The following is a 14142-nucleotide window of genomic DNA, read 5'->3' as shown; positions in this document are numbered from 1 at the left end:
TTGTGTATGTCACACTCTACTCCCGCATTTTTGACATCACATATACCTACATGTGGGAAGAATGCCTTTTAGAATATTAAAGGGCATAATTCTCTTCAAGAGTAATCCTCCTCATTCATGTACTATGCCTATTTCTCTGGCATACACAGTTAATACACAGCTCAGTGGTAACATCGATGGCATGGGGTAGGTTCTTGCAATAGGAGATTGTGGCTTCTGAGCCATTCTTGTTTTCCAATATGTTATACTGATGAAATGTGCTATAGGCAGATATCCCCTAATGTATGTACTGTCCTCTCTGTCATGCAACTCAGCATGTTAATGTCATTTATATGGCAATTGATTCCCTCTATTACAATGTTACTTTGTGTAACTGTCACATCCTATAATATCATGTCTGCTTGTATTTACCTACATTTGCTCAGGAAGTTTGATCACCATTAATTATTCTGACATAAATATTGCAAAAATGTTATTACAAAATTGCATTTGTGGCATAAGCACATTTAAATCAATTATCTTAGTACTATTTGAACATTTATCCTCATGTCTTAGGTATTTCTGTATACATATCTTTGATTTCTGTGCACAATGTCCTTGGTACACTTTACCTACCTGGTAACCCACCTATTGTAGCTGCTCTCGCTGCTCCTCCCCCCACACTTATTTCTCTATTCATATGTTTGATTTATATGCACATTGCACTCAGAGTACTTTGCTTCCTACCTGGTACAGCTTGCATTATTTGCTGTATGTAGCTCTTCCTGCTGTCTGCATGAGCACGATTAACAGATTTGTTCATAGGAACAGCCTGTTTGTTTACTGTTTGGGCTCATGCTGTTCAACAGATTTTTGTGGCCACTAACACTGTCACTGGCCATGGAAATGTGCTTGTATACATGTAGACACGATGAGCAGCATGCATATACAATTGGCACTGCTGTTCATCACTTAACATGTAAACATCATGTAGGCTTCATGCAAAGCCTACATACACCATTGTTCACGGATCCCAAGGTGTGTCCATATTGGATTTCAATAGTTGGTAGTTTTTGTACAGAACGCTTTTCTGACTCCTCATATACTGCATAAACTGCTTGGAACTATTTCAATAATATGTTGATGATTTTGGCCTGAAATGTCTTGGTGAGTGCACACATTCTATGAGTATATCAATATTAAGACCTATTGGACAGGTACTGAAGGTCAGTCTTGGAAATATAGCACTCAAACCTTAAACATAGCCCTTACATTGTAGTCTTGATCAGATGCATGGAATCCCTGTGCCTAAGTAGGACTTTGTGCTTCTATGGACTCTGCCTGCTACAGTTCAGAATCAAATCATAAAGAAGTGGAAATCAGAGAAGCCTTTCCCTTTTGACAACTTCTGCAGCTAAGGTCCTTGAAAATTAATTGAAAAGTCATCATAGTCAGGGAACTGCGCAGCAAATTCAATCATCTTCAGGGGAGTGTAACTAAACTGAAGCACATACTGCATATCTGAAGATATTACAATTATTTATGGAATCTATGTACTCCTCATACATTATATACCCCTCCCTATTTTGTTGATTTAGTGGATTCCATTTCCTTTTCATGCACAATTATTTATTTCTTTATTTATTTGTTAGAAAAAAGAACTCAAAGCCTAATTTTTCAGGTCAAATTAAAGATTGTTTGAGTCTTTCTTAGGTGAAATGGAAACTTGGGCTTGATAGAAGAGCCGGAAGTTAATTAGACTACTCAGGTAGGTCAGTGATAGGACTCCTCTGCAGGTTTGCAGATGTCAGCCTGCTCTGTGGTCAGACTTGAAAGGAGGATGGCATAATATTAGATATGGCCAGTAAGATTTATCAGATTTGCATCCTACCTACATTAAAAAGAGCCCTCTGTGGTTTATGGAAAGAAACGACTCAATGGTGAGAGGAAAACATTTTGTAAATAGGACTACTGTGCTGAGACTCACTAGAGGAGAGTCAAGTTTTGGGTATGAAAGTGTGCAGAGAAACTACATTTTGTTTTTGTTTGGGCTACCCATTCTTTTTCAAAGTAATGTTTTTCTTGGGTGCTAAGATCTTTTTACAACATTCTGACACCAATAAAGCTATAAAGTAGTGGTCTGAGGGGCATTCTGCAAAGGGGGGTAATTAATACAGCAGCTACAGGGGGTTGAAAGAGTCATGCACTGTGCAAGAGTATTTCCTGCTCTTCCAGAGGAAAGTGCAATTGAAAGAGTAAAGGGAAAAAGAAACAGAGAATGTGTCATAATTATGATTATTTCTAGTCAAGCTCTGACTAAGACTGTGCAAGTACTATCGCTTGTTTCTCTTGCTTGTTTTTTTTTTTTTTTTGTTATTAGAGCAAGATGATGTTTAGCCATTTGTAAAGTTGGTAGTTAAAGTGACTTTCTGGGGGTGTGATACCAATCCTGTATATTGTTGAGGCAATCACATTTGTCATTGCCATTGGTAGGCATGTGTGTAGTTGCAGATACCTGAAAGTCATGCACTGCAACGATATTGTCCAAGATTCATGAAATCTTGCTCATTGCGCTAAGCTTGTGCGCCTGCCAAGCTGCTATGAGCAGAGTTTGTACAAATAATGAAGCATGTCTGGCTTCAAAACAAAGGAAAGCAGAAATATATGCTAATGATAATATAATGAGCTCTACTGTATGATATATGAGTAAAAACAAAATTAGTGGAAGCACTGAGAAATGTATAAAACACATGCAAACAATTTAGTTCTTAATTCAGCTATATACTCACATTCAGCTACCAGAACACTTTCACAGTGGCTGTGGTGCAGCAGTTAACATTGTCAGACCACAGCAAGATGTTCTCCAGTTTGATTCTCAGCTGAGGTGCCTTCTGTGCCGAGTCTGCATGTCCGCCCTGCGGTTGTGTGGGTTTCCTGTGGGTACTCTGGTTTTCTTCCACATTCCAAAGACATATGTCTAGAGCATTTCTCCCTGGGCCTGTGCTGAAAATGGGCTCTGCCCCAGTCAGACTTTCCTGGTAAACAAATGTTAAATAAATAAATAAATCATATGTTAGGGGTTATCACAGCTATAATAGACCGGTATCTGCAAGAGACTCTGATAGAAGGTGCTGCTGATGTTGTTGCTAGATACTGCCCCTGAAGGTGTAGAGTTTTTAGACCATGTTTAACTTACCATGGATTCCATGAAATTCAAATAATGAACCACTACAGAGTGGACAGAGACGCCATACAGTGAGCAGTGGACATGTGCCACTATTCATACGCAGCCCAGTGGGATTCTTGGAAAGCCCATCCCAGTGGATACTAAAGTATGTGCCGCTTCACATATTTTAACTATGGAGACATTTCAGTAACTTACAGTGGACACAGTATGGGTTTCAAAGAATTCTGCCTTAAGAATTTTCCACCAATGCCTCAAAGAAATGCTTTAATGTTTTGGGGAACATACATGGTTTCCAATTAATCAAGAGGAAAAAGTTAGCAAGATGCAATATTTCTATGTCATTGCACATTTCCCTGAGATACTAGGGGTCACAGACTACACCCACATTGAAATAAAGGCTCTGCCTGGTGAATTGGGAAGAAAGTATGTAAACTCCAAAAGGTATCACTTCAAAAACTGTCAGGTGGCCTTTAGTGCACAAGGTATCATCTACAATGCTTATGCAGGCCACCTAGGTAGTTTTTACAGGTTCCTATTACGTAATTGAAGTTTTACAACTTCGAACACCATATGGTCGAACCCATATGTTCAAAGTTGTAAAACTTTGAATACTTAAAAAAAGAAAAGAAAAAAAGAAAAAACTTACCTGACTGTTTTAAGCAGGGTGGCAAGCCCCCCTGCCCCCCACAACCCCCGCTCTTTAAATATGCCAACTCAGAGATTGCACTACAGTGTAGTAAAGGGAAATCTTCCCTTTCTGCACAGTACTGCATTATAGTGTGTTCTCAGAGTTGGTATATTTAAAGAGCATAGTATAGGGGGTGCAGGGGGGCTTGCCCCCCTGATTAAAACAGTCAGCTAAGTTTTTTCTTTTTTGTTTTTAAACATTTTCAAAGTTTTACAACTTTGAACATATGGGTTCGACCATATAGTGTCTGAAGTTGTAAAACTTCGACAACGTAATAGGAAGCCATTTTTACAACTCTCACATATGGCGCACTTCTGAGTTCTACCAACATTTGCAAGAGGGTGACCTCACATGGGGGCATCTAATGAAGGATGCTGGATATGCCTTAAAGCCTTTGCTCATGACTCCTTTAAGAAATCATTACAACCACATTGAGCATGGTTCCAACAATGACCATGCACAAACTTGAAGCATTGCAGAGCATGTGTTTGGCCTACTTAAGTCATGTCTCCATTGTCTGGCTACATCTGGAGGCATCCTGCAATAAGACACTGTTACCACTGCCAAAATACTGTGCCATTTACTTATTGACATTTGTTTGCTGTGAAAGTCAGACTGGATCATTTTATCCATTTTCAGTGGAGGCCTGTGGAGAAAAGCTCCACAAATAAAAGAACAGAAAATACATATACATAGGTGCAAATTTACATCATATTACAACATACTGTAAATACATAAATACAAATATTAATACACATATGACATACAATAATACACATATACCATCATTAAAACTAGATAAATACAGTATCGTGTAGCACTGGAATGTATTTACTTGTTATAAGTGTGAGAGTGTTTTTTCATTTATAAAGCAAATGCCAGAGAGGAAAATAAATACACTGGATAAGAAAGAAGAGAGGAAGAGAGGGGAGAGTGATAAAAAGTGTTTGTTAGAGGTAATACATGTAGTCGAAAAAGGAGGCAGGAAAAACAAATTAAAGCAAGATTAACAATAAAGGAAATAACAGTAAAACAAGGAAAAGGAGAGCTAAGAAGCATATAAGTATTAGAGGAGAAGGAGCTAAACTTTTAATCAAAAGAGCAGCAAGTGCAAATTCAGGAGTCAGATAGGAATTCTTTTAGTTGCAACTTAAATAAACGAGTGCTATGTATTGCCTTGATTGGTGTAGGGGTTGTATTCTAGATATTTGCTACACAGTGTGAGTACAGACTTTGACCACAGTTTTTGTAAGGCTTATAGATGTCCAAGTTCATTTTTGTCAGAAGATTGAAGATGAAAATTTGGGAGGCAGTGGTGGAGAATTGAACGTACAGCTGGGCAGGATGAGAGATTAAATATAATGCTGTGTGTTAACAGAAGTTTGGTATAATTTAGTTGGTGGGATCATTCTGTCTAAATTTGAGTTTTTAGTGTAGAACAGTGATGTGTTCTGTGACCCGTGTTAGCTGAAAATCTAGCTACCTTGTCATAAGACTGTTCTAGTTTAGATTTTAGAATGGCATGGATGTTATTCAAGATAGGAGAGCCATATAATAGAGAGGGGAGTGGGGGTGCAGTAATAATAATCACTCTGTCAGATGCAGTAAGGAATTTTTGGATTTGTATAGCATTCCTAGATTTTTACAAGATTTTTACTGCTTTGTATGTGGGGGTCATACTTGGGGTTGTCATCTATTTTAACCCCCAGCAGTGATGTATGAGGCATTACTTCAGCTGGTATATTGCTTAGGGATGTGATCTTAATTTTTTTTTTCATAATTAAGGGATTTGGGGAAAATAAAAGGAGTTTGATTTTCTTTGGATTGAGAAGGAGTTGGTAGTTACAAAACAAGTTTTCAATAGTGTTAAACGCATGCTGAGCAACGTTTCTAAATTTTGCTAGAGGCAGATAAGGGTGGTATTGTCTGAATACTGTACAAGGGTTGCTTTTTGTATAGAAGAATACGGATTGTTTATAAAGACATTAAATAGCATAGGACCAAGGATAGAGTTGTGTAGTATACATATTATAATGGGTAAATAAGCGGAAAGGGGTGAATTCCATTTGGCTGCCTGGTAGAGTTCTGAAAAGTAATTATTAAACCACTGAAGAGCAGGTTGTGAGAAATCCATTGCGGACAGTTATTGTAGGAGTTTGTTTTTTTTTTTTTTATGAGACACAGTGTCAAAAGCTGTATGAGTTTACCTCAATACTTGGCTTTATATTACCCGTAAAAGTTATGATTGGCAGTTTTGCTAAGGGCAGGTCTAAAACTATGCTATCAGTTGCAATCGTTCTTTAAGAGATCCTGGAGTAGTTTTTTATACATTTTCCCAATCTTTTTGAGAGGGGGGATAAGATAGCCATCGGTCAAAATTAGATATCTTGGTAAAAGTGCCACCTTTGTGGAGAGGGGTGATATGGTATTATTTATTTATTTGCATTTGTTGACTGGGAGAGTCCACTGGGTCAGAACAACCCATTTGCAGAGGAGACCCGGGAAGAAAAGCTCCACAAGCAGTTATGTTCATAGTGAGAGACATTACATATTTTGCAAAAATAATAATAATAATAATAAGCTAGAGGCTTTCATGCATAACATTCATTACAAAAGATACCTAGGTTACATATTAGATGGGGAAAAATTATCTTATAAAAAAGCAATTTTTAAACATTAAACAATCCTGGCCAAGATAGTACATTTTAGATAGGAATTTATCTTTAAATATTTAATTTGAAGCATTTAAACATTGCTAGTAAAGCTAATACAGAGGTTACTTATTGACTTAGAAAGTTAAATTTTTAAAAGCATTTGAAGCAGAAAGCTTATGTGTAGCATGAGTACATTAGAGAGTAAGGGATAAGAGTAGAAAATCAAAAATATTCCTCCAGATAGTAGGAATATTAGATTCCAGTATTGACCTGTTTATAAGAATGGAGACTGACTATGCAATGGTGTTAGCAGCAATTTTGAGGTATTCTCAGGAAGGTTATCTGCAGAGGGTGAGCAGGGTTTAAGTTTGGATAGTAATGATTTTATGATGAAGGTGGTAACTGGTTTTATTGTGAGGGTGGAGATATTAGTGAATGGGGTAGACATGAATCAGGTGAGTCAGGAAAGGATTCATTGGTGAGGGGAGGTATGATTTCAATGAAGTACGAGTTAAACGTGGCAGCTTTTTCTAAGGAGGAGTTATTGGGATAGGGGTTAAGGACCTTGTTAGTTCCTGGGTGTACAATTTGCTCAATGAATGACCAGAAGTTTGTAGTTTATATCTATGTTCTATCTATGTTGAGATATTGACTTTTTTATCAAGGTTGAGTTGCTTTTTCACAAGATTATGAATTTCATTAAAGCTCTGTAGGTTTTGTGGAGTTTTAAGTTTCAGGTTTCTATTACTTTATCGAAAAATAATGTAATTGAACGCTCAGAACTTCGAAACGGCCGCATTTTGAAGATTGCATTCTGGGATTGCAGTACAGTGAAGACTGGGATCTTTGCCCTTTCCTCACTGTAGTGCGATCTTGGAGTTGGAATATATATTTAGCAGGGGTTGTGGGGGGTGCAGCCCCCCAAAATAAAAGCTTTGAAATGCGGACGTTTTGACGTTTTAAGCATTTTATTACGTTATCTTTCGATAACGTAATATGAACCCTTAAGTTTCTGTCACTCTTTCCATGGTTTGTCTCTATTTTGCATAAGACTTCTACTCTGCTTAGTAAGCCAAGAGGTAAAGTTAGATTTTAGTCTTTTCATATACTGTGGTGCCAGGTTGTTTAGAATGCTTAAAAAAGTTGAACTGAACATTTCTACTGCCTCATATAGTGTCAAGGCTTTTACAGTAGTTCAGTTAACTGAGTTTAAAGCAGCTAAAAATATTCAGGGTTAAACTTTGAGAGATTAGGAGTATGTCTGTATGTTTGTTGTTTTTGCATTGTGAGTAATGCATCTAATAGCATATGTGGGACATTGATCACTAAGGGATTCAGAAAGGGTTCCTGATGCAGTGTAGCTGCAAGCATCAGACACCAGAATCCAGTCAAGAATGGGATTAGTATCCTGGAAATTGTTATAGTGAGTATGAGAATTAATAAACTGAAGCCATGAAGCTTGATGCTAGAAGTAGGATATTTAGAATTTAAAGCATTCCAGTTTATGCTGAAATAACTTAGGATGACTGTTTCATTGGTAATATCATGTGGAATCCAGTAAAGGATACCTTCATGCATGGATATATTGTTTCCAAGGGGCATATATAGAACAATTATACAAATGAGTTTGTGATCATTTAATTTATGTAGGAGATCAGTATCTCTGCATTACTAAATTTGGGCAGAGTATTTGCAAGTGGAGAAACTTCATACATGTTAGGGTAGAGGATAGTGACCTCTCCAACTTTTTCATTTAGCCTGTCAGTTTTAATCATGCTGTATCCTGGGAGTATAATTTCTAAGTCTTCTGAAATGTTAGCCATGTCTCAGTATGGGCAACAACATCTGGTATATAATGGGAGCAGTTCAGTGATTTTATTACAAATTATATTTATACTTATTGAGGTAAAGTCTAGTTGTTTGGAGTTATTATAGGTGACAAAGGGGGAATGGGTGACAGAAGGGTGGAGGTCGGAGGGCCTGGGTTAGGGTGTATGTCACCATATTGTTTAATTCTTGAAGACTGTTGGAGGGAGGGAAGTACTTTTACAATAGTAATTTTGTTTATATGTTTTGCTTTGTTCTGTGGTGGTAGTGAGGAGAGGTAAAATGTTGTATTTAAAGTAAAGAGATGGTAAGCTGCTAAATAGATGTGGAACAATTTCTGGTGAAGAATTTTGCAAAAAATGGTTTAAATGGAGGCTTATGGTAAGTAAGGGAATTTGGGGTTTAACAGTAATTTGCTAGCTTGTGAGGAGAGAAAGTAGACGTAGAGCAGTTAAGCTTGTGAGCAGCATGTGTACTTGTGATGAGATGAGGAGATGATGAAGTTATAAAGTTAGGCACAAAAATCCATAAAAGTTAGAGATGTTAGGGAACGGTAAAAGTGATAAGAGGAGTGAGTGTGTTGGATAAGAAGTGAGATAGACAGAGCTGAGAATCCAAGAGAGTAGTGAGTGATTGGTTAAGAGTAGGTTGAGAATCAAACACAAGAATATGCAGTACTGACTATGAATAAGACTAAGGCGGTGAAGAAGAAAAAAGGAAGGAATGGTGTGAAGTCAGCAGTAAAAATGAATCATATGAATTAAGGCTTTTAAAGTAGCTGATAGGTTGGTAAAGGATGAGTTTTTACACTGGAAGAGAAGGGAACAGAGTGCAGTAGTGCAAAAGGAAGGGATAATTGGTATTTACTGTGAAGTCATAGAGTGACTTAGTGAGAAAGAGAATGCCAGAAGTATTTTGTTGGATGCTGTATTAACAGAGCGGCAGTGCAGTGGTCTAGCAGTTAGCATTATTGCCTCACAGCAAGATGTTCTCTTGTTCAATTCTTGGCTGGGGTACCTTCTATGTAAAGTCTGCATGTTCTCCTTGCATTTGTGTGGGTTTCCTCCAGGTTCTTCGGTTTCCTCGACATTGCAAAGACATGCATTAGGTGGATTGGACACTCTAAATTGCACCTAGGTGCATATGTGTGTGTGTGTGTGTGTGTGTGTGTGTGTGTGTGTGTGTGTGTGTGTGTGTGTGTGTGTGTGTGTGTGTGTGTTTGTATGTGGTGCATCCTCTGAGGAGGATTTGGCCTTGGGCTAGCTACCTGAACCTGTAAAACCCATAACTGCTAAAGAAATAATGAGTGAATGAGTGCCCACTTGGTGCGTAAATGGGAAAGGAAGATGGAGTATTAACAGAGTAGAAGTAATTGAGTGGCTAGGGAACAGAATTTTAATACTGTTGTGATGGTTGATATTGGGAATGAATGCGTGGGAATTTTCCTGATATGTAGCTGCTTCTTTAATCTTGTTTGCAATGTCATTATAAAGTGGAAGGAAAGCAGTGGCATTAAATGTGTGGATTTGGAGGTGGGATGGGGCAAAGGGGCCACACCTCCCACATTAATGGGGGGCAACATTAGTGGGTAACGATCAGTCTGAGCCTTCTCAAACCTAGTGAATCTGCACACACAGCCTGAGAAAGGGAGACTAAATGGCCTGAGGCAGAGTTTTGCTATGGCTTTTAAAAGACAAACTAAAAATAAAGCTACACCACTTCTCTTCAAAGATGGGGACATGCCACACTTTAAAGCAGCTTCTCCCTTGTACTTAAATTCCTCTTATTTTGTAATATTATGGCTGGCACATAATATAAGAATAACAAAAGTTTTGTATTATGCTGACTCCCTGTTCCAAATGTTTTCCCAAACTTAACTGTCTAGTGAAGAGAAAAAGACATGAAATTAACGGTGGTTAGCATATAGTAGTATGCTGATAGCAGATATCTAGGCCTACCATGTGGGAAAAAATTATAGTTAGTCGTATAATTAGTGTATTAATAACATGAATCTCTCTCTCTCTCTCTCTCTATATATATATATATATATATATATATATATATATATATGAATATTATTGCGGAGAAAAGACGGAAGAATGTATTAGAAAGCATGAGGGGACTACACAAAAGCACACTATGTTGCTAGAAAGGAAAAGAGGAGATAAAGCTCTAAAGGTCTAGAGAAGAGATCAGACTAAACAGAAAAATCACTTTAATACATCTCTAGCAAAATGCACTCCATCTTATACAAAGTGCAACACCCATTTCAGTAACATAGAAGGAGAACTGATAACATCAAGAGCTGTTTAACATAATATGCATTCAGTTAAAATGGAACATTACTGTAAACAGTGCATTCAAGCCCTGAAGCAAAAAGAATGTCAAAACTGGACTCCCCTTTTAAGTTTTTTCACACAGTGTTGGAAAAACAGTCAAATAAAGAACACAAATCAATTTTAAGAGAATCAGCAAATGATGCAGTTTGATAGAGAGAATATGAGATACTTAGCACAGAGTGATAACCAAAATAAAGTTCATTGGCTATGCATTTTACTGCAGAAATTGCAAATACTGTAGTACAGATGTTTAAAGCAGTTTAAGCATATAATTAAAAAATATATTTACTTTAATAGTGAAAACTGTTGGGGAGAGCCACATCCAAGCCATCCATCCAGAGTGTGAGGACTAAGACAGTTAAAGCTAGTATAATATTATACTTAAAAAACAGTTAAAGCAGGGCAGCACAATACAGGGAGTGCAGTTCCCAGCAAAATGGTCAGCGGCAGGTGACACAGATGAGGGGTCAGATGAAGCCCTAATAGCAAGGAACAACCATGCCAGACAACGGTGGGCACAATATGCCATGGCACTGGCTAAAAGGCAGCAGATTGTACATACATTCACCACATAAATAACATAGGAGCTCAGCAGATAAAGACAGTAACATTGATGCAGAGAAATAAACCAGACTATGCTCATCCATACACAGGATGGACACTGTAAACGTCAGACATAGGCAGCCCAAAGCTAGGATGTTCTCATCAGCAGTAACAAAGGCACATGATCAAACTATCTTGAGTAAACAGAGTAAGCATATAATGAAAATAATGATACCTATACTGGAATATCATTCCGCATAAACTGATGTATTCAGCAAACACAGACAGTAACAATGATGCATTGAAACAAAACTGACAGTGCTTACACATGTATTCATGGCTACTTTAGTCATCAGACATAAGCAGCCCAGGTCAGACAACCTTCTATAGGACAGTTCACTCAGCATTATTTGCACAAGTGGGTGAGCCAGATATCCTACACAACTACGAGTACATAACTTTAGCATACTATAGACACAATACAGATGATTAGCTATTGACAAGAAGACTATAATTTGCCTACCCATTCGCTGGCTGGACACTTTGTGCATTAGTCATAGGCAGCCCAAGTCAGATAGCCTTCTAGATGGTAAGGCACTCAGCATCATCTGCCCAGATGGTGAGTGATCAACCTATCCTACATAGCTACCACTACCACTAGTATATCTACTACTACTACTGAATGTAAGCAGACTTATCACACATTCAAAATGATTAGGCATACACAGAAATAGCTGAGTTTTGAGCACATTTAAAGCATTTTCATTAGTTTTTGCAACACAATGAGAATTGTCATTCTTGAATACCTACGTAAGGACAACTGTGGTACACCCCTCAACCTGTCTCACAAACTACAACACAGATAGATAATTTGTGTATATTTGACATGATTTCTGCCCATGTGTTTGCTGTGTTACTGTCACTCAGAAGTTAGTGTTTGTAACGTAATTCACTATTGCATTGTGACTGTGTAATACTGAAAAATGTAGTATTACTGAACAGCATACAGAAGTAAGAGTATTAAAATTCAAACACTATGCTACTCCTATTACTCAAAATATATATATATTGTACCTACTTATTGCAAGGGATGGAATGTATGTCAGACTGCTAGAATGTACAACTTTTAGGGTGAAACCTTGCCTGCCTAACTCATATACATTTTAACTATGTACTGACTACCAACATCACAAAGGAAGTCATACAACAGTTGTCAGAAAGCACACGTTTGAAGGAATATTATCAACAGTGTCTGTGAATGAAGCTGAGTAGAGTTAAAAAGCGCTACAGCACTTAGGGGAAAAAAAAACTCCACCCTCTACTTGCTATACCCAAATAGGATACCTTACATCATATCTTCTTGCCAATTCACTATTGCATGTTATACATTGCGTTTCATGCTGATACAATGTTATTAATCCATTAGTTAGCCTTTAACTATAGATGTTATCCAAACTTTGTCCAAGATAATTTGTTAATGTCTTTGCCCAAGGTATAATATTATTGAAGTGTATCACTGTATGTTCAATGCAGAGCTTTTCTCCCTGGGCCTCCACTGAAAAAGGACATGTGTCCAGTCGGACTTTCCCAGTAAACAAATGTAAAATAAAATAAATAATAAATAAAATGTACACCTTACTGGCCTGCCTAATTCATGTACTCTTGATATGATGCCACAGAAGAAATAATACAGCAGTTGTCAGAAAACATGCATTTGAAGGGATATTATCAACAGTGCCTGTGAATTAACTGAACAGTGTTAAAAGGGACTACAGCACTTAGGTTTATAGATTCATAGGTGTGTACTAGGCTAATAGCCCTGGAGCATTTACAAGCCTAGCCCATAGAAGTGCCTTGGCATCATGTCGCTGACGATAGTTCCCTATGCCTCTATCAAGTAGAGCTACTGGAGTGATCCCTGGGGAGAACTTTCTATTTCCCATCCACTCATCAATATTTTTCTTGAAGTGGGCCAGTGAGGTGCTCTGCTTGACATGTATGGGAAGACTATTCCAGAACATGGGTAATCTCTGGGTTATGAACCTGTCCCTCCACCATGTTTTGTTCAGTGTAGTAATGAGGTTGAGGTCTCTGGACCGTAATGTGTGGAGGGATTGGGATTTCTTTAGATGTAGCATTTCTAACAGAGCTGGGTCAGACATCGCTTTGTACGTTAAGCAAAGATTGCCTCTTAGTAAATGATATGAGACAGAGAATAGCTGGAGTTTTTTTACTCTGCCCATGTAGGACATGTGTTTAAGCCCTAGGATCCTCTTCATTAGGTACTCTTGTGGCCTTTCCAACTGTTACATGTGTCTAGTGAGGTACATACCAAATGGGGCAGTACACTCAATGATTGGCCTAATGAGGGAAGAGTAGAGTGAGATGATGACCTGTTTCTTCCTGGACGCAAAACCCTTGATAATGAGATGTGCCACATAGAAGGACTTTCTGACCACAGTGGCAATGTGGTGGTTGAAGGAGAGGTTGCTGTCAACCTGTGTCCCCAGATCTCTTATACTGCCTTCAGTGTTCATTGGGCTCCCACTGATGTGGTAATTAGTGGGAACTGAGTTTTTCCCAAAGGGGATGAAGACACATTTTTTGGCGTTAAGCTTAAGGCCATGGTTTTGACACCAGTCATTGGTCTCAGTGAGGTCTTTCTCTAGGATGTCTAAATCACTTGAGGAGTTAAGAATGGTTCCCAGCATGCAGTCATCTGCAAACATGGTTAGCCAGAGTCCCTCTGTGTTGGCCTGGACTTCTGAGAAGTAGATGCCAAACAGGAGAGCACCCAGAACCGATCCCTGTGGGACTCCACTTGTGACTGTTAGGCAGTCTGACTTGGAGCCCACTACTTTCACACTGTGGGTTCTATCTGTGTGCCAATTTGCAACCCACCTAGTGATATAAGGATTGATGTCT

The sequence above is a fragment of the Protopterus annectens genome, chromosome 10.part0 (genome assembly GCF_019279795.1).
Source record: "Protopterus annectens isolate FY-2018-M chromosome 10.part0, PAN1.0, whole genome shotgun sequence".
NCBI classification, from domain to species: domain Eukaryota; kingdom Metazoa; phylum Chordata; order Ceratodontiformes; family Protopteridae; genus Protopterus; species Protopterus annectens.
The sequence above is the reverse complement of the archived record's forward strand: the minus strand, read 5'-3'. Positions refer to the sequence as shown.